General features: G+C 38.7%; 1 protein-coding gene and 1 non-coding gene across 4 annotated transcripts in view; both read right to left on the bottom strand.

Moving 5' to 3' along the window:
- LOC124056003 (metabotropic glutamate receptor 4-like) overlaps nucleotides 1–12,019 on the bottom strand; it is a 111,958-nt gene that overhangs the window by 80,371 nt on the left and 19,568 nt on the right. The gene's annotated exons all lie outside the window — the stretch shown is intronic.
- On the bottom strand, nucleotides 4,501–4,582 carry trnas-gcu. Its single transcript has one exon. It is a non-coding gene; the product is annotated as a tRNA-Ser (tRNA).

The raw sequence follows: 12,019 nt of genomic DNA, 5'->3' as shown, positions 1-12,019 counted from the left end.
AAAGCAGCCTCTTCTTAATTGAGATGATTAGTTCTGGTTGTCCTTTGTTCTGGTTCATGGTGTCACAAGGTGGAAAAGTAGAGTAAAAAATAACAATGTCCAATATATAATGTATAGCCAGGGTACTGCTCAGAATATTTTATAAGCTTAATTTATTTTTGCGTTAAATGATAGATATTGATTTTCCGACTTGACGTCCAGCATGGTCACAGAAACATTTGCATTATTTGGAGTAGAGATTATGGCCTGGCCAACCCAATATTCAATGTAGCACTTGAGTAAATCATACTTAGTTACTGTACATTCAATCACTGTTTATTCAAATGCTTCTTGGCTCCAAATGCTGGTTATCAGTCTGGGTAATAATGGGTATCAGTATCAGTATCAACCCTGAAAAAAACATATTGGTTTGTCTCTAATTTGGAATCATTTATCTGTCCGCTTGATAGATTAAAGCCTAATATTCACTTTCATTTCAGCTCTGTTTTGCTCTCCACTAAGAGAGTCTTAGTCACAAAATGCTTCACTGCTTGTTTCCTCAAATCATAAAGGGTCTTTTTATTTACCTCAACTGCAGAGGGTTAACAGGCTTTTATTTGAGGCAGACTTGTAGTATTTCTATTTCCCTCTGTTAGAAAACAGCAATTGGTCATATTTTATTATGAAGCCTTGTTTTGCTCCAGTTTGCACTGTTCAGTTACTGTAATATGTAGTTAGTATGAACTACATTAAACCAACAAATTGAAATATTTTATTGTGAATAATCTTCAGAAATATAGAATGTGTTAAAGAAATATATTATAGAAAACAAAATAACTTGAGTACTTTGACTACTGGTTTGTGAGGGGCAAGTGGTGTTCAATGGCTTAATCATAACTTTTGATGGAAAACATCTGCCTACTGCAGGTGCTGACAACAATAGCTAAATTGCCAACCTGAGAACTAAAACTGCGAGCTGAAAGATTCTAAAACACTGAAGAACTGCAGAGCTGTGGGCCTGACACTACACAACATCTTTGAGACTATACATAGTCAAAAAATGTTGATTAGTGCAGCTTGAACATGGAGGCCTGTAACTGTACACATGTGTACATTGTTTGGATGTGTATAAGGGGAGGATGTACTGTATCATAATATCAATATATATTTCTAGAAGCCTTTGTTAGCCAGGAGTATCACGATATTTTTAGTCAGTGTTACATTTTTTCTGTGAAGCAGGCAGGTGCTTTGGGCCTTTGTTAATTGCCATTTCAGCAGCATTATGAGCCAACAGGCAGCTTCTCAATTACTGGGAAGTTTCTGTAAAAGACCTGCCAGGATGGCACATCACTATATTCACTTTGCTTTGACCTAAAATCATTTTCAACTAAATACTCTGTCTTTTTTGAAATATTAGGTTTGTTTCGCTACACTGAAACAGCCTCAAAATATGTATGACAGGTAATGAGTTTAGAGGCTTATGGAGCAACAATGCATAGTTTCTCCTCTGACATCTTAACGAACTGTTGAACATCAAAGCAGACAGAGAGACCATATTTCAGAGAGGGAAGAACACCAGCGAGCAGTACCAACAATAGAAAACAGCTGCCTTTGAATGGTGGATCAGGATGTTAGATTTATCATGCTCTCAACAGGACCTCTTTCAACTTGAAATACACACGTCCTTTGATTGCTTCAGCCTCCCTGACATGAGCTTTCAATCAGATTCTTTGAGAGCAATTCCCTGGCTCGGCTTTGTCATCTATATTTCCACAATTGTTTGGAGTCAAGATTTTGAGGAGCACCGAGGGACCGATCAGTTTTACCCTGCCTGACCTCCTCTGTTGTCCTCCAGAGATAAAAAGATATCGGTCCTTGTCAAATACTGCATGCACACTCAATTATCCATAAAACTGATGATATTGTACAAACTTCTTGGCCCTGAAAAGACATGATTAAATTGAAGGCTATTAAATTGCATTTTGATGTGTTATTTAATTTTTAGAACACCAGTTCTTTGCTCTTTTATAATTCCAGCACTGACAACAATTAACTCAACTTGTAGACATTTAACGTTTGACTCATAAGACACAGTTACTTCTTTTAACTATGTTTGATGTCTCCATTTAAAAAAGACAAAAACTCAGCTTGTTAATGTGTTTTCAGTAATTGACTAAGTTATTTGTGTGCATGTGCAGAGACAGGATGGGGTAAAAAAAAACAAAAAAAACAAAAAGAAACAATGAAAAACTGCAATGAAAAAGAAATGGGAAGAAGCATGAAGTCAGCAGAGGCATGTTTAAGGTAGATAAGGTGAAACCAATTGACGGTTCCTGCTCTTTCCCAGTGGCAACAGACATTTTATTGCCAAGTCGGTAAGATAGTCTCCCCGGCCCCAAGAATAAGCTCGAGAATTGCAACAGCTGGAGAAAATGCTATTGGTCACAGCAAGTCATTGAAAATGGAAGTCTCAGAGCTGTGAGCTTCTCCCATGAAATTCTGCTTTTCCTCTTTAGAAAGGTGTGGCATATTTCTAATGAGATCCCTCTATCACGCTTCAAGTCAGAATTCAGAAGTAATTAACACATTCAGTATGACGTGCAGTCTATTCTGTCACTTGTCAAGATTTGTCAAGATGTGTGAGTTCATGATCCCCTCAGTTCTTCTGTGATCGTGAGAAGACTGCCAACAGTCATACATAAACAGTTTTACTCTCCACAAGTGTATTTTTTTTCCACCTCATGATCAAGTTCAAGAGAAAGGACTGCACACTTGCCAGGGGCAAGTAATATGCCACTTTGAGCTAGTAAACCTAGCAACTCACTTGTCCGATGGGGCAAGTGGAGACAAACAAAATTTACCTTCTCCCTTCCCTTTCATCTCTATTGACAGCTGCATGTGCACAGTGCCGATCGGGCACCTGCAAGAAAATGGCAGCGGGTAAAGACATCACAAGCAAACATTTCAGTTATCCTGGAAAAAGGAGTTTAGTCGGTTGTCTTAGAAGATGTGGATAAAACTCCAGCTATGAACTGCACAATTTGCAAGTTTGAGAGCAAGTCTTAAAGATAAGATTAAACAAACAAACAGCTTTAGGTTTAGTTGGTATTTGATAATTGCTAATGACACAGTTTGTATAGGGGCAAGTAAAAACTGACTAGTAGATTTCTGACTCTTGTCCAGCCGGGCAAATGAAAATAGACCCTAACGCTGATCCCAACATGACCCATGAGAACAAGGCTTAAAACTAAACACTCAAAGAAGACGACCTCTCATCATGCAGGGAAACATCCCATCATGCACGTGTTAGATGCTCCAGCAGAGGGTTTAGTGAAGGGTGGTTGGGGAAATGTGTCACAGCAACCCTCAAATAGAACTGGGATGGTGCCCCTGAACACTCCATTTCTGCCATGTGCTCCTTGATCAGTGGGTTTGGACAGCCTGGCACATGGTGGGAGGGACTGGCAGTTCACAGCTTTCAGGACTGGTTGGATGAATGATTAAAACAGCATGATGGGCAGCTTTATAACAACGACAGGGTCACTGAGGGCTGGCGAGTCACCCCCTGACAGGAGGAAGAAGAAGGCGGGGAAAGAAAGAATCAACTAACAGAGTTAACCATTGTTAATTAGATCTGAAATGTAATCTAGGATCATGAATATTGGATTTGACATGCTTCACTGGCTTCAGCCGCATTTGCAAAGTATGAATTAAAGTGACAACAATTCAACAAAGTTATTATACCACAACTATGGCTGCAACTAACAACTGTTTTGTTTTGGTTTTTTTTTATTTTTTATTTTTAACATCCAAGTGTGTGTGGTGGCAATGGATCAAGTCGCTCATAATGACATAGCTCCACATATCATTTTAGTGTCTTTCAGCTGTTTGTTCTGGTTGTCCGGCTTACAACTTCACATTTGCAGGTAACAGCAGGAAGCTGTTTTCAGCAAATGAAAAAGAGCTCACAGAAAAAAAGGCGGCAACTAGCTGATGAACATTTTGGACCATTTAACAGCTTAAGAGCCAAGCATTTTACTCAGGAGTTTGCCATATCAATTAAAAAGGAGATGCAAGATTAAGGCTATAAAATGTCGCATGCCAGTCAATCAAGATCTTTACAAGATGAGGTGGTGGTGGTGCTCATGGGAAGTGTAGTCTTCACAGGCACAGTCAAAAGAATTAAGAATCACTTTATTGGCAGTATATATATTGTTACATACACACACTGAATTTGTCTTCTGCATTTATCCCATCCTTAGTTGAACACACACATGCAACACCCAGCAAATTACATGCAGTGAAACACACACAGGAGCAGTGGGCATCATCAAGCGCCCGGGGAGCATATTGGGGATTGGGGGGTTAGGTGCCTTGCTCAAGGGCACATCAAGGGCTAATGGAGGGGAGGGGGGGGCAATTTTCACATTAATCACTCCACCGCACCAAATTTTTCCTGTCTGGGGCAATCAAACCAGTGACTCTTTGAGGCCACGGCTGCCCCCAAAGATAACTCTCTTGTGACGAGGATGGAATTCGAACCCACGCGTGCAGCGCACAATGGATTAGCAGTCCATCGCCTTAACCACTCGGCCACCTTGTCTTAAAATCAACACAAAATTAAAGTTCCTTGTAGTTGTTTTAATTAAATCCATTATAGCTTAATAATTAGTCTAAAAGTTTCCTACATAATTTCAGAGATGCTTCCAAGACTGCGTAACTGTATTGTGTCACTGATTAATACAACCTAATTACTCTATCTTATTATGCAGACTGCTTCTCATTCATGCCGTCTTTGACACTCCCCTCTACACTGTCTCTCGCCTCCTCTTCAGTCTGGCTGACCGCGCACCCAGTCGCAGGGGGAGCTCTGTGATGGCTGTCAAATGTAACAGAAAGAAATTCATCCAAATCTTGAGACAGAGTGTAGTCTATCCTCATATTTGATCTCATATCCTAAAACGGCTTGGAGTTTGTTCATTATTATTGAATGCTGTTCCTGCCAGAATTTTCATAAGCTCATTAGTGACTGCACCACAGATCACCGGGGTCTGGGAGAGCAATTATTATGCTCCAAGTGAAGAAGCCAGCTTATGAAAAATATGTTAATCAATAAGGGCTTTAAGCAAACTGGTTAACACTCTAAAAGGCTGATAATGTAGCAAATTTATTTTTTACCAGATGAATTAAATCAGGATAGAGAATATAAATGCTCTCAGCCCAGCCTCGATTTCCGACCATTTAGCGTTACTAGAGCAACAATTAATAAAATGAAAATTGTAGCACCGAGTGGCCATGAAGTCCAAATTACTGCAGGTGAGGGCATTTTTGTTCCTTTTTCGTTCATTTAGATAACATCACCTGGAGAATGGCTTAAATTTGGCACAACAGCAGCAACAAGGTGGACCACAGTCTGAATGATTAGTGTAGGTGGCCAAGGAAACGCTAAAGGTCGTCCTGATTAGAGGGTAAACAGTATCATTGGTGATAAGTAGGCCTCCTTCATGATGTCACTAATGACTAGGAAACAAATTCATGACAGTTTTTGCTGCCTAAAGTTCTAGTTTCAATTTCTAAGGTCAAGGTGTTTCTATGAATAGCGATTGTTACTTTGGTATTTCAGTCTTAATTCAATATGTGTGTGCTGGTTTGTATTTAACAAGGTAAAATGGGAAGACTGAGCCAAACAGGGTTATTTTTGCATCTGTTTAAATTCATTTTTAAATATGGAAGCACCCTGGGGAGAGCATGTTGCTTGTATTCCCTTCATCAGCTGTGGATCTTTTCTCTGCTTGTATATGAGAACACATTAACTTTTCATGAGGATGAATTCAAGGGGTACAAAAGCATGTAGTGTGTGAAATATAGAGTTTTTCATTAGACAACTGAAATGTCAGATTAAAATTTCAACAAGAGGCAAAATTGTAAAGGAATGCTGAAGACCAAGAGAACTGTTAACATGGCGCCTGCTTCTTTTCTGTTTTGATTTTCTTGCACAGTGATGCAACTTTATATGTTGTGGAAATTACACTGCTTTAGACTTTAGGTTCTGGTCCAGTTTGTGTTTACACTGGGTTTAACAAACCAAGCGTAAGAATTAGTCCGAGATGGGACTGACTGGGTGGGACTGTTCACATTAAACATGAAGTAATTTTTTCACATGGCATGAATATATACAAAGTTAATACAAAGCATTTTTGAAAATATTCAACAAGAGGTAATGCAGAGCGTTGTGTAGGGAGGACAGAGGAGAGTAAAGAGACAGAGTCTCCACTCAGTTACTGAGAGCTGTGAAACTCTGGAGGAAAGAGACAGGGAAAGAGCTGAAAGTTCTGAAGGAAAAACAACCAGGTACTGTTCTGACCCACAGAGGCGTTAAACAGCAAGAGGAGAGCTCAGAGTTTACTTTTTTAAACTTGTGGGAATAAAAAGTGGACTTATTTTCACTCCCATTTCTCAACCTGTCTGCAGCAGTGAACCGTGGTGTAGGCCACTGCAATCATTCTGTTGTCATTCTTGCTGAATGCTGACTGGAGGGGAAATGTTATTAATGTATTTCATTTCCCAACAAGCAAAGATAGTTTTGCAAATCTTTTCTGTAATGTGAAAAGGTACCATCCCAGCGACCACATCATTATTTTAATACAAGCTAACTAATGAACCTGGTTCCTTTGGGATTGAGTCATTATCAGATTATTTTTCAAACTGGAAGTATTATCAGATTGTACAGCATATCATCATAAGTATCAATATTGGACAATATGGAAAAAGATCACTATCGTTTTATTTTTTGCCATATCACCGGGTCCCAGAGAGGAATGCCATGTAGCTTCATCCTCAAGGCTTATATTTTTATATACTACATACACTGAGGCTGAGCTCAGCAGCAGAATAGGCTCAAGGAGGATATTTAATACCAGCCATGCAGCCCCATGAAATGGTTGTTCCCGTGTACTGTAGTTACTAATCACATTACAGTTCATTCAGCCCTTTGGTTCATATTATAGCTACGCCCACCACCTCCAGCAGGCTATCTCAAGAGATTGGGCTGAGAGAATTAGAGAGGGGCATTAGCTCTGCTTACTCATTCATCTGTCAAATCCCAGTTCTTCAGAAACACAGATGACAAGGGTAGTTGATGCTCATCTGAGAGATTCTATTGAAGCATCAGTTTAATAGTTATTTTTGATAGAAGCTTCTCAAGAAAGAAAAAAAGCAGTTCAAAAAATAGCCATTTTTGATGCATTGATGTGTTAATGTTGATAATATGTACTGCAAGAATAGCAATGATGGCAAGGCCGTGTGTTCTGTGTTGTAACAGTTCACACACAATTTTACTCGAATGTGGGTCTCTGAGAATGACCACATCCTGCTTTTCAGACCTGCTGCTGCTTTGACAGTAGTAGCTGCAGGGCAGAACCATTGATCGGAGGCCTGAATGTTTGAAATGGAGAAGATCAATCAAAAGCAAAAGGGTTATCAAATTGTATGGAATCTAATAATATGACTCACACAAGGAGAGCTCTCTGCATCAGTGTAAGCATCGATCTCTTTCACAACTTGCTGTTTCAATTAGACACCTCTTATCAATGGCCTGCCCATATGGAATAGCAGCCTAAACAGATCAGTATCTTTTATGTGCTGTCCAATATTACAAATATGTCCAATATTGTGAACAGGGCCACCTGGGATGTAAATCTTTGTACAATATTGTAGTCTGCATGTCAAATTGCGGTACAAACCGTTCACTCGACAGGGTAGAGCAAACATTTATATTGGCAAGAGAGAACTCTTCTATTTTGTTGTGGTGCCCCTGCTGTAACATCAAAGATTTCTTCTGTTATTCTCAGAGTGATGGGAAGCCTTAAAGATTTTGACAATTATAACAAAGGACCCAGGTTGCAGAAGGACTTCAGGGTCAAAATTCATCTTTTTGCTTTATTTTGATCTTTTTAGCATAGACATCCATTTGTTGCGAGAAGACATTTTGAAAGCAATGGTCCCTGAAGATGGAGTAATGACATCATCTCTTCTCGCGTATAACAAAATGGTGTGCACTTCACCGAGCAATACTAACAGACAAGATGGGAACGTGTCTTGTCAGATTCCTCAGTCATTTTGTCTCTGATTAATTTTTGATGTTTCTCCAAAAGCATTTATGTGCCTTTTGAAATCTGCTATAATAGCGTGGGAATTCACAGTTGTGCGGATAGCCTTATGTAAATCCCCATTTAATGTGACCTTCTTTTCCTTTCACGGAACAGGAATGAGTCACTAAAAAGGGTGGCTCAAATTCCATTACCTATGAGGCTTTGGGCATGAGCTAAAAGTGAAATGGCAACATCCAGCCAAAATAAGTCCCAAAATAATTAGTTTGACTCAGATTGCAAAAAAATATGAAAATGAGGTACTTCTGTGAAAAAGGAAAACATTATATTCATAACTTTTTGTCAGCTGATTAAAGAGACATGCCCAACAGCTGTGTTTTTCTCTCCCTTTGGTAAAATATGCATTTGCTGACATTTGGTAGTAATTTAATGTTGCACTTGACTCCACTAACAATAATAACTCTTCATCTTTTCTCGCCCCTTTCATCGTTTCAAGTTAATTTTACTCTTCTCACCTCGGTAACTTGCTATTTTTGCCTTTATTCTCTAAAACACAGTTCTGTCTTGTTTGGTTTACTTCACTTAACGTCTGGCACAGGAACTCCTCTTCGCCTCCCAATCGGCTTTCCTCACCTCCTGTAGCTGCTGCTTGTATCATTGTGGGACCAACCATGTAACAGCAAAGTTATCAGCTCAGCGGGTTCTGGTTAAAATAGACCATGACTATCAGTGTTAGAGGGGAAACGGGCTTAACATTGGCCTGTTAGCTCTTCGTGTCTTTCATGTGAGCATGACTATGGCTTATCAGCCCCCATGCCGTGTCACCCCCATGATAACTGTGACCATAAAACAGCATTACAGGAAGACATTACAAGAATTAATTTATTGCCTTGTTTCATACTTCAGTCGCTCAATTTGATTTAGAGGCCCCTGTTTTGGAGAATCAAGGTAAAGGTTCAAGATTGAAAGGTCGTATTTCATAAAGGACGAAAGCATTGCAATTCTAATTTTAATTGGCTGAGATTCTCCAGGGGAATACAAAGCAACATGTGCCACCCGAATGGGTGAATTATAACAGAAGCCATCTTCATAGTCTGTCACTGACAACTGATCAAACACTACTGCCATTTTAAGATTTGCTTAATCCTTATTTTGCATCCATAAAATTATCTTAAGACTACCTGGGTAGCCATGTTCAAAGTAAGAATAATAATTTATTCTTCAAGTAGTTTTTTTTTGGTCTTTTGTCTGATCTCACAATGCAGATTTTAAAGACATGGGGGACGATGCTTTCTAACTATCCCTGATTTATCATGCAGCTTGAACAAGAGACAGCCTGAGTGTTTCATCTTGTCCATTTTTGGGGTTATTGTACTTTGAGTTGCAGAGGAGAAAATACCACTAAGGTTTCATAGCACAGCAGTCTGGGCTTATGGGACTGTGACCAGCCCTACTGAGTCTGTAATATACATATAAGTGTGCAAAACAGCCACACGCTCTTTCAGATACTCCCCTTCCTTATAGTAACGCTGGCATATCAGACCATTGTTTGTCACTGTCATATTTCCTGAGCCTCAGCTTAGGGGAGCATCCATGTGCAGTCGCTACTCATGCATTTTTCATGAATACCCAATGGAGTTCCTTTGAAAGACTGTGTTCTATAGTTGCCATCAGAGTATGGTTTTCTGTGCCTGTGATATGTGGTAGAGGGTAGAAAATTACATTGCCCAGTGATAAAAGCCACATAAGATGAATATGCCTGATGGAACCTTTCAAAGCAGAACAGATTAATTAGAACAACTATGACCAAGGCTCCTAACTTATCAATAGAGGGGAAAAAAAAATCATCATTGAAGCTTCATCTTCTTTTTTTAAAAAAGTATAAACACTTTTTCTTTTCTTAGTGGTGTATTTCAAATACACCACTGCTGACACACCAGACTTTTATGATCTCACTGCAGAATCTATGGTTCAACAAGTTCTATCAACTGGTGGAATATGGAGATCTGCAACAGACACTGACTTCACTGTCAGGCCCCTCAGAGACTCCTGAGCTGAATGGGACACAGTCAGCACAAGTGAGTGATAACAGAATGGAAGCGAACTCATTAAGCTACCAAAAGCCCTATCAGCTACAAGATGGAAATACGATGAAATAATATTGGAGGGGATTTAAATGAAAAGGAAAGCTGACAAAACAAAATTTCTGATAAAGACAACAAAAGGTCAACGCTGAAGCCATGAAAATGAGGAAGAAAAATGAAGGCACTGATGCAGAAGTGGAGGAGAAGGGGGATTTTCTTGTTTTAAAAACGTAAATTCCTCATCCCTTTACTCCCACAGGTTCAGATACATGCTGTACAGAGGACGTGCTTAATTAACACCATCTTGTTCACCTCTGAGCTCAGCTTTTAAAAAATAAGCTCTCCCTGCAAAAATGCTGAAAATACAATTATATGCTACACTTATTCCTGACAATTCAATTACCATCAAACACACAAGTCTTAATTTTATACACAGAATATTTTCTACGCCAAACACAAAAACAGCCAAATTAGGATCTTAAGAGTTATACCCGTCAGCAGAATATTTGAAATAAAGTTTGCTGTGACTTCAAGGCCTGCATTTGACTGCCTTACAGCATTTCGGCTTTGAGGGCTGTAAGGGACAGATAGCATTCCCACCTCAGATCATTTTCACAAATGTCAGAGGTAGCCAACATTCGGGGCGACTAAAGGAAAATCTCCTTCCTCTGCATCAAGTACACCCACCCCCACACACACACATACACACAAAGATTTGATTTACTGTTGCGTGTATCTGCAAGAAAGTGATAAACATGTCTCCTTCTAGCTATTCAGGGGTTTCCTCCTGTTGACCTTATGGTGGGAAATTGAAGAGGAACATTGTGAATGAGCAAACAGCTCGTAACTGTGGCAAATACATTAAACTTGGCTAGTTTTTAAGCTTAGTGACGCTCTGCGATGCCTGTGGAGCTGACAAATCATCATTTGGTATTTCATGTATCCCGAAGTTCCCTCTGATTTTTTTTTATTTTTTTTTTTTTTAGGAGCTACCCTTTAAGACAAATTAGTGAAAAATGTATAAAATAAGAAGACCATCTATTGTTGACAAAAAAAACATTTATGAGATCATTATTGCATATTTATTTACAATAACTGTTTACGCAGCATGTTAAAAATAAATATCATGCAGGGAAAGGGTTACTACCACTGAGAAAAATGAATCAAGTTAATAATAAGTTGAGTAAAAATTAAAATTCAGTCTTTCATCTCATCACTGTGTCATTCACTTTTAATTGTATATAACAATAGATGCCTGTGGTCATATAACCTATGAAAGTATTGTAAGTAATTGCTTTTGTGAGACTGGATCACTATTTTTGACTTGACAACTTAAGAAAATAGCACATAATGGAAGGTTATAAGGAGTGCAGTAGTCATTAACAGGATGAATGTTTTGTGTTTTCAAAAAAAAAAAAAAACTTGAATGAAGTCTGCTGCTGTTCAGAAGAAAACATACACATCAGTTTTTGATCAATGAGCCCTGTATACACATTATGCAAACATAACACTACATTGTGCAAAAAGGTTTGTTTTTTTTTTTCTTTTCCCAGGTCCGTTGACAAAACAAAATGAATATAGAATATCTCCACATAAGTAAAATAATTTTATTTCTAGTCAGGTTTAAATAAAAACAATAAATTGGCTCATTTCAATTGAAGGATTTAATTATGGTTTAATAATTAATATTTTAGCAGTTAGTTTTCCACAGCCGTCTTGATGAGTTGAATTTATTAGTATTTTTCAGTCCGCTCGCCTGTTTCACTCAGAGAGTTAGTTACAAAGAGCAGCTTGTTCCTCTGGCTTTTGTTTGCTTCAAGCATAAGCTAATTATTTTGATCACTTATT

Source organism: Scatophagus argus, chromosome 3, assembly GCF_020382885.2.
Source record: "Scatophagus argus isolate fScaArg1 chromosome 3, fScaArg1.pri, whole genome shotgun sequence".
Classification (NCBI taxonomy): Eukaryota; Metazoa; Chordata; class Actinopteri; family Scatophagidae; genus Scatophagus; species Scatophagus argus.
This window is presented reverse-complemented; position numbering and strand designations above follow the sequence as displayed.